Genomic DNA, 16,459 nt, shown 5'->3' on the forward strand with positions numbered 1-16,459 from the left:
TTTTGGTAACTTTGGCTACTTTTTTAGATTAAGTTTTAGTTTCAGTCTTGTGACGAAAATGCTTTTGAGTTTTAGTCATAATTTAGTCATTGTTATCCTTCATAGTCTATTTTAGTGGAAGAAAACTCACAACATTTTAGTCAACTTGTGGTGTTTTTCTTTTCTATTTAAACTTATCCAGTAAAGGGAATACAGGGTCTAGAAATTATAATTGAGGTGACAGATTCTATAAAAATGTCATTTAAATGTTGTTGTTCTTAAAATGCAATAGTACCATACTATAGTATGGTGAAAAATGTAAAATTTTGACCAATGTCCAAAAAAAGGCTAAAAACAGCTGAAAACTACATAAAACAGCATGCCGAGACACATCATAGCATGAAATGTTGCAAAAACGGCCCCAAACTCCTTGACATAGCATGTTGAAAAAATTAGCAACAAAGCCATACTATGGTATGGCGAAAATGTCAAAATTTGACATATCAAAACAATAGCTAAAAACAGCTGAAAACCATGTAAAACAGCATGCTGAGACACGCCATAGCACAGAAAGTTGCAAAAACGGACTAAAACACCTTGAAATAGCATGTTGAAAAAATTACCATAGTCATATTAAAGTATGGTCAAAAATGTCAAAATTTAACATGTCCAGAAAAGGCTACAAACAGCACAAAACAAAATAAAATGGCATGTTCAGAAACGTCATAGCATAGAATGTTGAAAAAATGACAGAAAAAGCCACACGAAAACATCGCAAAAAACGTGAAAAGTTGACCCGTCCAAAAACGGCAGAAACCACTTCAAATAGCATGGAGAGGTACGCCATAGCATAGAATGTTGCACAAATGGCCGAAAACACCTTCAAATTGCATGTTCGGAAAAAATGACCAAAAAAGCCATACTATAGTATTGCATTTTTGGTGAAAAATGTCCAAATTTTAAATGTCTTAAAGACATTTGGAATCCACCTAAAATAGTGCGCCGAAACATGCCATGGCAAAGAAAGTCTCAAAAACGGCCAAAAAAAGCATAAAATTGCGGACTGAAAAAATGACAGAAAAAGCTATACGATAGTATTGCATTTTTGGCGAAAAAAGTCCAAATTTTAAATGTTTTGAAAACACGTGGAATCCACCCAAAATAGCGTTTTGAAACATGCCACGACAAAGAAACTTGCAAAAACGGCCAAAGACAGTATAAAATTGCATTTTTTTTGTTGAAAAATGTCCAAATTTTAAACGTCTTAAAAACACTTGGAATCCACCTAAAATAGCGTGCCGAAACATGCCATGGCATGGATGTCGCAAAAACGGTCAAAAACAGCATGAAATTACCTATTGAAAAAATGACAGAAAAAGCCATACTATAGTATTGCATGTTTGGTGAAAAATGTCCAAATTTTAAATGTCTTCAGAACACTTGGAATCTACCTAAAATAGCGTGCCGAAACATGCCATGGTAAACAAAGTCTCAAAAACGGCCAAAAAGAGCATAAAATTGCATATTGAAAAAATGACAGAAAAAGCCATACTATAGTATTGCATTTTTGTTGAAAAATGTCCAAATTTTAAATGTCTTAAAAACACTGGCAATCTACCTAAAATAGCATGTTAAAACATGTCATGGTAAAGAAAGTCTCAAAAACGGCCAAAAAAAGGCATAAAATTGCATATTGAAAAAATGACCGAAAAAGCCATACTACAGTATTGCATGTTTGGTGAAAAATGTCCAAATTTTAAATGTCTTCAAAACACTTGGAATCCACCTAAAATTGCGTGCCGAAACATGCCATGGCAAAGAAAGTCGCAAAAACGGCCAAAAATAGCATAAAATTGCATATTGAAAAAATGGCCAAAAAAGCCATACTATAGTATTGCATTTTTGTTGAAAAATGTCCAACTTTCAAATGTCTTAAAAACACTTGGAATCCACCTAAAATAGCATGTTAAAACATGCAATGGTAAAGAAAGTCGCAAAAACGGTCATAAACAGCATAAAATTACATATTGAAAAAATGACCAAAAAAGCCATACTATAGTATTGCATTTTTTTTGAAAAATGTCCAAATTTTAAATGTCATAAAAACACTTGGAATCCATCTAAAACAGTGTGCCAAAACATGCCATTGCAACGAGAGTCTAAAAAACGGTCAAAAACAGCATAAAATTGCATATTGAAAAAATGACTGAAAAAGCCATAGTATGGTATTGCATCTTTGTTTAAAAATTTTCAAATTTTAAATGTCTTAAAAACACTGGTAATCTACCTAAAATAGCGTGCCGAAACATGCCATGGCAAAGAAAGTCGCAAAAACGGCCAAAAATAGCATAAAATTGCATATTGAAAAAATGGCCGAAAAAGTCATACTATAGTATTGCACTTTTGTTGAAAAATGTCCAAATTTAAAATGTCTTCAAAACACTTGGAATCCACCTAAAATAGTGTGCCGAAACATGCCATGGCAAAGAATGTCTCAAAAACAGTCAAAAACAGCATAAAATTGCATATTGAAAAAATGACCGAAAAAGTCATACTATAGTATTGCATGTTTGGTGAAAAATGTCCAAATTTAAAATGTCTTAAAAACACTTAGAATCCACCTAAAATAGCATGTTAAAACATGCCATGGCAAAGAAAACTGCATAGACGGTCAAAAACAGCATAAAATTGCATATTGAAAAAATGGCCGAAAAAGTCATACTATAGTATTGCATATTTCGTGAAAAATGTCCAAATTTAAAATGTCTTCAAAACACTTGGAATCCTCCTTAAATAGTGTGTCGAAACATGCCATGGCAAAGAAAGTCGCAACAACGGTCAAAAACAGCATAAAATTGCATATTGAAAAAATGGCCGAAAAAGCCATACTATAGTATTGCACTTTTGTTGAAAAATGTCCAAATTTAAAATGTCTTCAAAACACTTGGAATCCACTTTAAATAGTGTGTCGAAACATGCCATGGCAAAGAAAGTCGCAACAACGGTCAAAAACAGCATAAAATTGCATATTGAAAAAATGGCCGAAAAAGCCATACTATAGTATTGCAGTTTTGGTGAAAAATGTCCAAATTTAAAATGTCTTCAAAACACATGGAATCCACCTAAAATAGCGTGCCGAAACATGCCATGGTGAAGAAAACTGCATAGATGGTCAAAAACAGCATAAAATTGCATGTTGAAAAAGTGGCCGAAAAAGCCATACTATGGTATTGCACTTTTGTTGAAAAATGTCCAAATTTAAAATGTCTTAAAAACACATGGAATCCACCTAAAATAGCGTGCTGAAACATGCCATGGTGACGAAAACTGCATAGATGGTCAAAAACAGCACAAAATTGCATATTGAAAAAATGGCCGAAAAAGCCATACTATAGTATTGCATATTTCGTGAAAAATGTCCAAATTTCAAATGTGGTAAAAACACTTGGAATCCACCTAAAATAGTGTGTCGAAACATGCCATGGCAAAGAAAACTGCATAGACGGTCAAAAACAGCATAAAATTGCATATTGAAAAAATGGCTGAAAAAGCCATACTATAGTATTGCACTTTTGTTGAAAAATGTCCAAATTTAAAATGTCTTCAAAACACTTGGAATCCACTTTAAATAGCGTGCCGAAACATGCCATGGTGAAGAAACTGCATAGACGGTCAAAAACAGCATAAAATTGCATACTGAAAAAATGGCAGAAAAAGCCATACTATAGTATTGCACTTTTGTTGAAAAATGTCCAAATTTAAAATGTCTTCAAAACACTTGGAATCCACTTTAAATAGCGTGCCGAAACATGCCATGGCAAAGAAAGTTGCAACAACGGTCAAAAACAGCATAAAATTGCATATTGAAAAAATGGCCGAAAAAGCCATACTATAGTATTGCACTTTTGTTGAAAAATGTCCAAATTTCAAATGTGTTAAAAACACTTGGAATATACCTAAAATAGCGTGCCGAAACATGCCATGGCAAAGAAAACTGCATAGGCGGTCAAAAATAGCGTAAAATTGCATATTGAAAAAATGACCGAAAAAGCCATACTATAGTATTGCACTTTTGTTGAAAAATGTCCAAATTTAAAATGTCTTCAAAACACTTGGAATCCACTTTAAATAGCGTGCCGAAACATGCCATGGCAAAGAAAACTGCATAGGCGGTCAAAAATAGCGTAAAATTGCATATTGAAAAAATGACCGAAAAAGCCATACTATAGTATTGCACTTTTGTTGAAAAATGTCCAAATTTAAAATGTCTTCAAAACACTTGGAATCCACCTAAAATAGCATGTTAACACATGCCATGGTGATGAAAACTGCATAGACGGTCAAAAACAGCATAAAATTGCATGTTGAAAAAGTGGCCGAAAAAGTCATACTATAGTATTGCACTTTTGTTGAAAAATGTCCAAATTTCAAATGTCTTAAAAACAATTGGAATCCACCAAAAATAGCATGTTAAAACATGCCATGGCAAAGAAAGTTGCAACAACGGTCAAAAACAGCATAAAATTGCATATTGAAAAAATGGCCGAAAAAGTCATACTATAGTATTGCACTTTTGTTGAAAAATGTCCAAATTTAAAATGTCTTCAAAACACTTGGAATATACCTAAAATAGCGTGCCGAAACATGCCATGGCAAAGAAAACTGCATAGACGGTCAAAAATAGCGTAAAATTGCATATTGAAAAAATGACCGAAAAAGCCATACTATAGTATTGCACTTTTGTTGAAAAATGTCCAAATTTAAAATGTCTTCAAAACACTTGGAATCCACTTTAAATAGTGTGTCGAAACATGCCATGGCAAAGAAAGTTGCAACAACGGTCAAAAACAGCATAAAATTGCATATTGAAAAAATGGCAGAAAAAGCCATACTATAGTATTGCACTTTTGTTGAAAAATGTCCAAATTTAAAATGTCTTCAAAACACTTGGAATCCACTTTAAATAGTGTGTCGAAACATGCCATGGCAAAGAAAGTTGCAACAACGGTCAAAAACAGCATAAAATTGCATATTGAAAAAATGGCAGAAAAAGCCATACTATAGTATTGCACTTTTGTTGAAAAATGTCCAAATTTCAAATGTCTTAAAAACAATTGGAATCCACCTAAAATAGCATGTTAACACATGCCATGGCAAAGAAAGTTGCAAAAACTAGTCAAAAAATGCATAAAATTGCATGTTGAAAAAATGGCAGAAAAAGTCATACTATAGTATTGCACTTTTGTTGAAAAATGTCCAAATTTCAAATGTCTTAAAAACACTTGGAATACACCTAAAATAGCGTGCCGAAACATGCCATGGCAAAGAAAACTGCATAGACGGTCAAAAATAGCGTAAAATTGCATATTGAAAAAATGACCGAAAAAGCCATACTATAGTATTGCACTTTTGTTGAAAAATGTCCAAATTTAAAATGTCTTCAAAACACTTGGAATCCACCTAAAATAGTGTGTCGAAACATGCCATGGCAAAGACAGTCGCAACAACGGTCAAAAACAGCATAAAATTGCATATTGAAAAAATGGCCAAAAAAGCCATACTATAGTATTGCACTTTTGGTGAAAAATGTCCAAATTTAAAATGTCTTAAAAACAATTGGAAACCACCAAAAATAGCATGTTAAAACATGTCATGGCAAAGAAAGTTGCAACAACGGTCAAAAACAGCATAAAATTGCATATTGAAAAAATGGCCGAAAAAGTCATACTATAGTATTGCACTTTTGTTGAAAAATGTCCAAATTTCAAATGTCTTCAAAACACTTGGAATACACCTAAAATAGCGTGCCGAAACATGCCATGGCAAAGAAAACTGCATAGACGGTCAAAAATAGCGTAAAATTGCATATTGAAAAAATGGCCGAAAAAGCCATACTATAGTATTGCATATTTCGTGAAAAATGTCCAAATTTCAAATGTGTTAAAAACACTTGGAATATACCTAAAATAGCGTGCCGAAACATGCCATGGCAAAGAAAACTGCATAGACGGTCAAAAATAGCGTAAAATTGCATATTGAAAAAATGACCGAAAAAGCCATACTATAGTATTGCACTTTTGTTGAAAAATGTCCAAATTTAAAATGTCTTCAAAACACTTGGAATCCACTTTAAATAGTGTGTCGAAACATGCCATGGCAAAGAAAGTTGCAACAACGGTCAAAAACAGCATAAAATTGCATATTGAAAAAATGGCAGAAAAAGCCATACTATAGTATTGCACTTTTGTTGAAAAATGTCCAAATTTAAAATGTCTTCAAAACACTTGGAATCCACCTAAAATAGCGTGCCGAAACATGCCATGGTGAAGAAAACTGCATAGACGGTCAAAAACAGCATAAAATTGCATGTTGAAAAAATGGCCGAAAAAGCCATACTATAGTATTGCACTTTTGTTGAAAAATGTCCAAATTTAAAATGTCTTCAAAGCACTTGGAACCCACCTAAAATAGCGTGCTGAAACATGCCATGGTGACGAAAACTGCATAGATGGTCAAAAACAGCACAAAATTGCATGTTGAAAAAATGGCCGAAAAAGCCATACTATAGTATTGCATTTTTGGTGAAAAATGTCCAAATTTCAAATGTGTTAAAAACATTTGGAATATACCTAAAATAGCGTGCCGAAACATGCCATGGCAAAGAAAACTGCATAGACGGTCAAAAATAGCGTAAAATTGCATATTGAAAAAATGACCGAAAAAGCCATACTATAGTATTGCACTTTTGTTGAAAAATGTCCAAATTTAAAATGTCTTCAAAACACTTGGAACCCACCTAAAATAGCGTGCCGAAACATGCCATGGTGACGAAAACTGCATAGATGGTCAAAAACAGCACAAAATTGCATGTTGAAAAAATGGCCGAAAAAGCCATACTATAGTATTGCACTTTTGTTGAAAAATGTCCAAATTTAAAATGTCTTAAAAACACTTGGAATCCACCTAAAATAGCATGTTAACACATGCCATGGCAAAGAAAGTTGCAAAAACGGTCAAAAAATGCATAAAATTGCATATTGAAAAAATGACCGAAAAAGCCATACTATAGTATTGCACTTTTGTTGAAAAATGTCCAAATTTAAAATGTCTTCAAAACACTTGGAATACACCTAAAATAGCGTGCCGAAACATGCCATGGCAAAGAAAACTGCATAGACGGTCAAAAATAGCGTAAAATTGCATATTGAAAAAATGGCCGAAAAAGCCATACTATAGTATTGCATATTTCGTGAAAAATGTCCAAATTTCAAATGTGTTAAAAACACTTGGAATATACCTAAAATAGCGTGCCGAAACATGCCATGGCAAAGAAAACTGCATAGACGGTCAAAAATAGCGTAAAATTGCATATTGAAAAAATGACCGAAAAAGCCATACTATAGTATTGCACTTTTGTTGAAAAATGTCCAAATTTAAAATGTCTTCAAAACACTTGGAATCCACTTTAAATAGTGTGTCGAAACATGCCATGGCAAAGAAAGTTGCAACAACGGTCAAAAACAGCATAAAATTGCATATTGAAAAAATGGCAGAAAAAGCCATACTATAGTATTGCATTTTTGGTGAAAAATGTCCAAATTTCAAATGTGTTAAAAACATTTGGAATATACCTAAAATAGCGTGCCGAAACATGCCATGGCAAAGAAAACTGCATAGACGGTCAAAAATAGCGTAAAATTGCATATTGAAAAAATGACCGAAAAAGCCATACTATAGTATTGCACTTTTGTTGAAAAATGTCCAAATTTAAAATGTCTTCAAAGCACTTGGAACCCACCTAAAATAGCGTGCTGAAACATGCCATGGTGACGAAAACTGCATAGATGGTCAAAAACAGCACAAAATTGCATGTTGAAAAAATGGCCGAAAAAGCCATACTATAGTATTGCATTTTTGGTGAAAAATGTCCAAATTTAAAATGTCTTCAAAACACTTGGAATCCACCTAAAATAGCGTGCCGAAACATGCCATGGTGAAGAAAACTGCATAGACGGTCAAAAATAGCGTAAAATTGCATATTGAAAAAATGACCGAAAAAGCCATACTATAGTATTGCACTTTTGTTGAAAAATGTCCAAATTTAAAATGTCTTAAAAACACTTGGAATCCACCTAAAATAGCATGTTAACACATGCCATGGCAAAGAAAGTTGCAAAAACGGTCAAAAAATGCATAAAATTGCATATTGAAAAAATGACCGAAAAAGCCATACTATAGTATTGCACTTTTGTTGAAAAATGTCCAAATTTAAAATGTCTTCAAAACACTTGGAATCCACCTTAAATAGTGTGTCGAAACATGCCATGGCAAAGAAAGTCGCAACAACGGTCAAAAACAGCATAAAATTGCATATTGAAAAAATGGCAGAAAAAGCCATACTATAGTATTGCACTTTTGTTGAAAAATGTCCAAATTTAAAATGTCTTCAAAACACTTGGAATCCACTTTAAATAGCGTGCCGAAACATGCCATGGTGAAGAAAACTGCATAGACGGTCAAAAACAGCATAAAATTGCATGTTGAAAAAGTGGCCGAAAAAGTCATACTATAGTATTGCACTTTTGTTGAAAAATGTCCAAATTTCAAATGTCTTAAAAACAATTGGAATCCACCTAAAATAGCATGTTAACACATGCCATGGCAAAGAAAGTTGCAAAAACTAGTCAAAAAATGCATAAAATTGCATGTTGAAAAAATGACCGAAAAGTCATACTATAGTATTGCACTTTTGTTGAAAAATGTCCAAATTTAAAATGTCTTCAAAACACTTGGAATCCACCTAAAATAGCGTGCCGAAACATGCCATGGTGAAGAAAACTGCATAGACGGTCAAAAACAGCATAAAATTGCATGTTGAAAAAGTGGCCGAAAAAGCCATACTATAGTATTGCACTTTTGTTGAAAAATGTCCAAATTTAAAATGTCTTCAAAGCACTTGGAACCCACCTAAAATAGCGTGCTGAAACATGCCATGGTGAAGAAAACTGCATAGATGGTCAAAAACAGCACAAAATTGCATGTTGAAAAAATGGCCGAAAAAGCCATACTATAGTATTGCATTTTTGGTGAAAAATGTCCAAATTTCAAATGTGTTAAAAACATTTGGAATATACCTAAAATAGCGTGCCGAAACATGCCATGGCAAAGAAAACTGCATAGACGGTCAAAAATAGCGTAAAATTGCATATTGAAAAAATGACCGAAAAAGCCATACTATAGTATTGCACTTTTGTTGAAAAATGTCCAAATTTAAAATGTCTTAAAAACACTTGGAATCCACCTAAAATAGCATGTTAACACATGCCATGGCAAAGAAAGTTGCAAAAACGGTCAAAAAATGCATAAAATTGCATATTGAAAAAATGACCGAAAAAGCCATACTATAGTATTGCACTTTTGTTGAAAAATGTCCAAATTTAAAATGTCTTCAAAACACTTGGAATCCACTTTAAATAGTGTGTCGAAACATGCCATGGCAAAGAAAGTTGCAACAACGGTCAAAAACAGCATAAAATTGCATATTGAAAAAATGGCCGAAAAAGCCATACTATAGTATTGCACTTTTGTTGAAAAATGTCCAAATTTAAAATGTCTTCAAAGCACTTGGAACCCACCTAAAATAGCGTGCTGAAACATGCCATGGTGACGAAAACTGCATAGATGGTCAAAAACAGCACAAAATTGCATGTTGAAAAAATGGCCGAAAAAGCCATACTATAGTATTGCATTTTTGGTGAAAAATGTCCAAATTTAAAATGTCTTCAAAACACTTGGAATCCACCTAAAATAGCGTGCCGAAACATGCCATGGTGACGAAAACTGCATAGACGGTCAAAAACAGCATAAAATTGCATGTTGAAAAAGTGGCCGAAAAAGCCATACTATAGTATTGCACTTTTGTTGAAAAATGTCCAAATTTAAAATGTCTTCAAAGCACTTGGAACCCACCTAAAATAGCGTGCTGAAACATGCCATGGTGACGAAAACTGCATAGATGGTCAAAAACAGCACAAAATTGCATGTTGAAAAATGGCCGAAAAAGCCATACTATAGTATTGCATTTTTGGTGAAAAATGTCCAAATTTCAAATGTTTTAAAAACATTTGGAATATACCTAAAATAGCGTGCCGAAACATGCCATGGCAAAGAAAACTGCATAGGCGGTCAAAAATAGCGTAAAATTGCATATTGAAAAAATGACCGAAAAAGCCATACTATAGTATTGCACTTTTGTTGAAAAATGTCCAAATTTAAAATGTCTTCAAAACACTTGGAATCCACCTAAAATAGCATGTTAACACATGCCATGGCAAAGAAAGTTGCAAAAACGGTCAAAAAATGCATAAAATTGCATGTTGAAAAAATGGCTGAAAAAGCCATACTATAGTATTGCACTTTTGTTGAAAAATGTCCAAATTTAAAATGTCTTAAAAACACTTGGAATCCACCTAAAATAGCGTGCCGAAACATGCCATGGTGACGAAAACTGCATAGACGGTCAAAAACGGCACAAAATTGCATGTTGAAAAAATGGCCGAAAAAGCCATACTATAGTATTGCACTTTTGTTGAAAAATGTCCAACTTTAAAATGTCTTAAAAACACTTGGAATCCACCTAAAATAGCATGTTAAAACATGTCATGGCAAAGAAAGTCGCAACAACGGTCAAAAACAGCATAAAATTGCATATTGAAAAAATGACCGAAAAAGCCATACTATAGTATTGCACTTTTGTTGAAAAATGTCCAAATTTAAAATGTCTTCAAAACACTTGGAATCCACCTAAAATAGCATGTCAAAACATGTCATGGCAAAGAAAGTCGCAACAACGGTCAAAAAAAGCATAAAATTGCATATTGAAAAAATGGCCGAAAAAGCCATACTATAGTATTGCACTTTTGTTGAAAAATGTCCAAATTTAAAATGTCTTAAAAACACTTGGAATCCACTTTAAATAGTGTGTCGAAACATGCCATGGCAAAGAAAGTTGCAACAACGGTCAAAAACAGCATAAAATTGCATATTGAAAAAATGGCAGAAAAAGCCATACTATAGTATTGCACTTTTGTTGAAAAATGTCCAAATTTAAAATGTCTTCAAAACACTTGGAATCCACTTTAAATAGCGTGCCGAAACATGCCATGGTGAAGAAAACTGCATAGACGGTCAAAAACAGCATAAAATTGCATGTTGAAAAAGTGGCCGAAAAAGTCATACTATAGTATTGCACTTTTGTTGAAAAATGTCCAAATTTCAAATGTCTTAAAAACAATTGGAATCCACCTAAAATAGCATGTTAACACATGCCATGGCAAAGAAAGTTGCAAAAACTAGTCAAAAAATGCATAAAATTGCATGTTGAAAAAATGACCGAAAAGTCATACTATAGTATTGCACTTTTGTTGAAAAATGTCCAAATTTAAAATGTCTTCAAAACACTTGGAATCCACCTAAAATAGCGTGCCGAAACATGCCATGGTGACGAAAACTGCATAGACGGTCAAAAACAGCATAAAATTGCATGTTGAAAAAGTGGTCGAAAAAGTCATACTATAGTATTGCACTTTTGTTGAAAAATGTCCAAATTTCAAATGTCTTAAAAACAATTGGAACCCACCTAAAATAGCGTGCCGAAACATGCCATGGCAAAGAAAACTGCATAGACGGTCAAAAATAGCGTAAAATTGCATATTGAAAAAATGGCAGAAAAAGCCATACTATAGTATTGCACTTTTGTTGAAAAATGTCCAAATTTAAAATGTCTTCAAAACACTTGGAATCCACTTTAAATAGTGTGTCGAAACATGCCATGGCAAAGAAAGTCGCAACAACGGTCAAAAACAGCATAAAATTGCATATTGAAAAAATGACCGAAAAAGCCATACTATAGTATTGCACTTTTGTTGAAAAATGTCCAAATTTAAAATGTCTTCAAAACACTTGGAATCCACCTAAAATAGCATGTTAACACATGCCATGGCAAAGAAAGTTGCAAAAACGGTGAAAAAATGCATAAAATTGCATGTTGAAAAAATTACCGAAAAAGCCATACTATAGTATTGCACTTTTGTTGAAAAATGTCCAAATTTAAAATGTCTTCAAAACACTTGGAATATACCTAAAATAGCGTGCCGAAACATGCCATGGTGACGAAAACTGCATAGACGGTCAAAAACAGCATAAAATTGCATGTTGAAAAAGTGGCCGAAAAAGCCATACTATAGTATTGCACTTTTGTTGAAAAATGTCCAAATTTAAAATGTCTTAAAAACAATTGGAATCCACCTAAAATAGCATGTTAAAACATGCCATGGCAAAGAAAGTTGCAAAAACGGTCAAAAACAGCATAAAATTACATATTGAAAAAATGGCCGAAAAAGCCATACTATAGTATTGCATTTTTGGTGAAAAATGTCCAAATTTAAAATGTCTTAAAAACAATTGGAATCCACCAAAAATAGCATGTTAAAACATGCCATGGCAAAGAAAGTTGCAACAACGGTCAAAAACAGCATAAAATTGCATATTGAAAAAATGGCCGAAAAAGCCATACTATAGTATTGCATATTTCGTGAAAAATGTCCAAATTTCAAATGTGGTAAAAACACTTGGAATCCACCTAAAATAGTGTGTCGAAACATGCCATGGCAAAGAAAGTCGCAACAACGGTCAAAAACAGCATAAAATTGCATATTGAAAAAATGACCGAAAAAGCCATACTATAGTATTGCACTTTTGTTGAAAAATGTCCAAATTTAAAATGTCTTCAAAACACTTGGAATCCACCTAAAATAGCATGTCAAAACATGTCATGGCAAAGAAAGTCGCAACAACGGTCAAAAAAAGCATAAAATTGCATATTGAAAAAATGGCCGAAAAAGCCATACTATAGTATTGCACTTTTGTTGAAAAATGTCCAAATTTAAAATGTCTTCAAAACACTTGGAATCCACTTTAAATAGCGTGCCGAAACATGCCATGGTGAAGAAAACTGCATAGACGGTCAAAAACAGCATAAAATTGCATGTTGAAAAAGTGGCCGAAAAAGCCATACTATAGTATTGCACTTTTGTTGAAAAATGTCCAAATTTAAAATGTCTTCAAAGCACTTGGAACCCACCTAAAATAGCGTGCTGAAACATGCCATGGTGACGAAAACTGCATAGATGGTCAAAAACAGCACAAAATTGCATGTTGAAAAAATGGCCGAAAAAGCCATACTATAGTATTGCATTTTTGGTGAAAAATGTCCAAATTTCAAATGTGTTAAAAACATTTGGAATATACCTAAAATAGCGTGCCGAAACATGCCATGGCAAAGAAAACTGCATAGACGGTCAAAAATAGCGTAAAATTGCATATTGAAAAAATGACCGAAAAAGCCATACTATAGTATTGCACTTTTGTTGAAAAATGTCCAAATTTAAAATGTCTTCAAAACACTTGGAATCCACTTTAAATAGTGTGTCGAAACATGCCATGGCAAAGAAAGTCGCAACAACGGTCAAAAACAGCATAAAATTGCATATTGAAAAAATGGCCGAAAAAGCCATACTATAGTATTGCACTTTTGTTGAAAAATGTCCAAATTTAAAATGTCTTCAAAACACTTGGAATCCACCTAAAATAGCATGTTAACACATGCCATGGCAAAGAAAGTTGCAAAAACGGTGAAAAAATGCATAAAATTGCATGTTGAAAAAATTACCGAAAAAGCCATACTATAGTATTGCACTTTTGTTGAAAAATGTCCAAATTTAAAATGTCTTCAAAACACTTGGAATATACCTAAAATAGCGTGCCGAAACATGCCATGGTGACGAAAACTGCATAGACGGTCAAAAACAGCATAAAATTGCATGTTGAAAAAATGGCAGAAAAAGTCATACTATAGTATTGCACTTTTGTTGAAAAATGTCCAAATTTAAAATGTCTTAAAAACAACTGGAATCCACCTAAAATAGCATGTTAAAACATGCCATGGTAAAGAAAGTTGCAAAAACGGTCAAAAACAGCATAAAATTACATATTGAAAAAATGGCCGAAAAAGCCATACTATAGTATTGCATTTTTGGTGAAAAATGTCCAAATTTAAAATGTCTTCAAAACCCTTGGAATCCACCTAAAATAGCATGTCAAAACATGTCATGGCAAAGAAAGTCGCAACAACGGTCAAAAAAAGCATAAAATTGCATATTGAAAAAATGGCAGAAAAAGCCATACTATAGTATTGCACTTTTGTTGAAAAATGTCCAAATTTAAAATGTCTTAAAAACACTTGGAATCCACTTTAAATAGTGTGTTGAAACATGCCATGGCAAAGAAAGTTGCAACAACGGTCAAAAACAGCGTAAAATTGCATATTGAAAAAATGACCGAAAAAGCCATACTATAGTATTGCACTTTTGTTGAAAAATGTCCAAATTTAAAATGTCTTCAAAACACTTGGAATCCACTTTAAATAGCGTGCCGAAACATGCCATGGTGAAGAAAACTGCATAGACGGTCAAAAACAGCATAAAATTGCATGTTGAAAAAATGGCCGAAAAAGCCATACTATAGTATTGCACTTTTGTTGAAAAATGTCCAAAGTTAAGATGTCTTAAAAACAATTGGAATCCACCTAAAATAGCATGTTAAAACATGCCATGGCAAAGAAAGTTGCAAAAACGGTCAAAAACAGCATAAAATTACATATTGAAAAAATGGCCGAAAAAGCCATACTATAGTATTGCATTTTTGGTGAAAAATGTCCAAATTTAAAATGTCTTCAAAACCCTTGGAATCCACCTAAAATAGCATGTCAAAACATGTCATGGCAAAGAAAGTCGCAACAACGGTCAAAAAAAGCATAAAATTGCATATTGAAAAAGTGGTCGAAAAAGTCATACTATAGTATTGCACTTTTGTTGAAAAATGTCCAAATTTAAAATGTCTTCAAAACACTTGGAATCCACTTTAAATAGCGTGCCGAAACATGCCATGGTGAAGAAAACTGCATAGACGGTCAAAAACAGCATAAAATTGCATGTTGAAAAAGTGGCCGAAAAAGTCATACTATAGTATTGCACTTTTGTTGAAAAATGTCCAAATTTAAAATGTCTTCAAAACACTTGGAATCCACTTTAAATAGCGTGCCGAAACATGCCATGGTGAAGAAAACTGCATAGACGGTCAAAAACAGCATAAAATTGCATGTTGAAAAAGTGGCCGAAAAAGTCATACTATAGTATTGCACTTTTGTTGAAAAATGTCCAAATTTAAAATGTCTTAAAAACAATTGGAATCCACCTAAAATAGCATGTTAAAACATGCCATGGCAAAGAAAGTTGCAAAAACGGTCAAAAACAGCATAAAATTACATATTGAAAAAATGGCCGAAAAAGCCATACTATAGTATTGCACTTTTGTTGAAAAATGTCCAAATTTAAAATGTCTTCAAAACACTTGGAATCCACCTAAAATAGTGTGTCGAAACATGCCATGGCAAAGAAAGTCGCAACAATGGTCAAAAACAGCATAAAATTGCATATTGAAAAAATGGCAGAAAAAGCCATACTATAGTATTGCACTTTTGTTGAAAAATGTCCAAATTTAAAATGTCTTAAAAACACTTGGAATCCACTTTAAATAGTGTGTTGAAACATGCCATGGCAAAGAAAGTTGCAACAACGGTCAAAAACAGCGTAAAATTGCATATTGAAAAAATGACCGAAAAAGCCATACTATAGTATTGCACTTTTGTTGAAAAATGTCCAAATTTAAAATGTCTTCAAAACACTTGGAATCCACTTTAAATAGCGTGCCGAAACATGCCATGGTGAAGAAAACTGCATAGACGGTCAAAAACAGCATAAAATTGCATGTTGAAAAAGTGGCCGAAAAAGTCATACTATAGTATTGCACTTTTGTTGAAAAATGTCCAAATTTAAAATGTCTTAAAAACAATTGGAATCCACCTAAAATAGCATGTTAAAACATGCCATGGCAAAGAAAGTTGCAAAAACGGTCAAAAACAGCATAAAATTACATATTGAAAAAATGGCCGAAAAAGCCATACTATAGTATTGCATTTTTGGTGAAAAATGTCCAAATTTAAAATGTCTTAAAAACAATTGGAATCCACCAAAAATAGCATGTTAAAACATGCCATGGCAAAGAAAGTTGCAACAACGGTCAAAAACAGCATAAAATTGCATATTGAAAAAATGGCCGAAAAAGCCATACTATAGTATTGCATATTTCGTGAAAAATGTCCAAATTTCAAATGTGGTAAAAACACTTGGAATCCACCTAAAATAGTGTGTCGAAACATGCCATGGCAAAGAAAGTCGCAACAACGGTCAAAAACAGCATAAAATTGCATATTGAAAAAATGACCGAAAAAGCCATACTATAGTATTGCACTTTTGTTGAAAAATGTCCAAATTTAAAATGTCTTCAAAACACTTGGAATCCA

The sequence above is a fragment of the Plectropomus leopardus genome, chromosome 13 (assembly GCF_026936395.1).
Source record: "Plectropomus leopardus strain MGB_pleo_1.0 chromosome 13, ASM2693639v1, whole genome shotgun sequence".
Taxonomy (NCBI): domain Eukaryota; kingdom Metazoa; phylum Chordata; class Actinopteri; order Perciformes; family Serranidae; genus Plectropomus; species Plectropomus leopardus.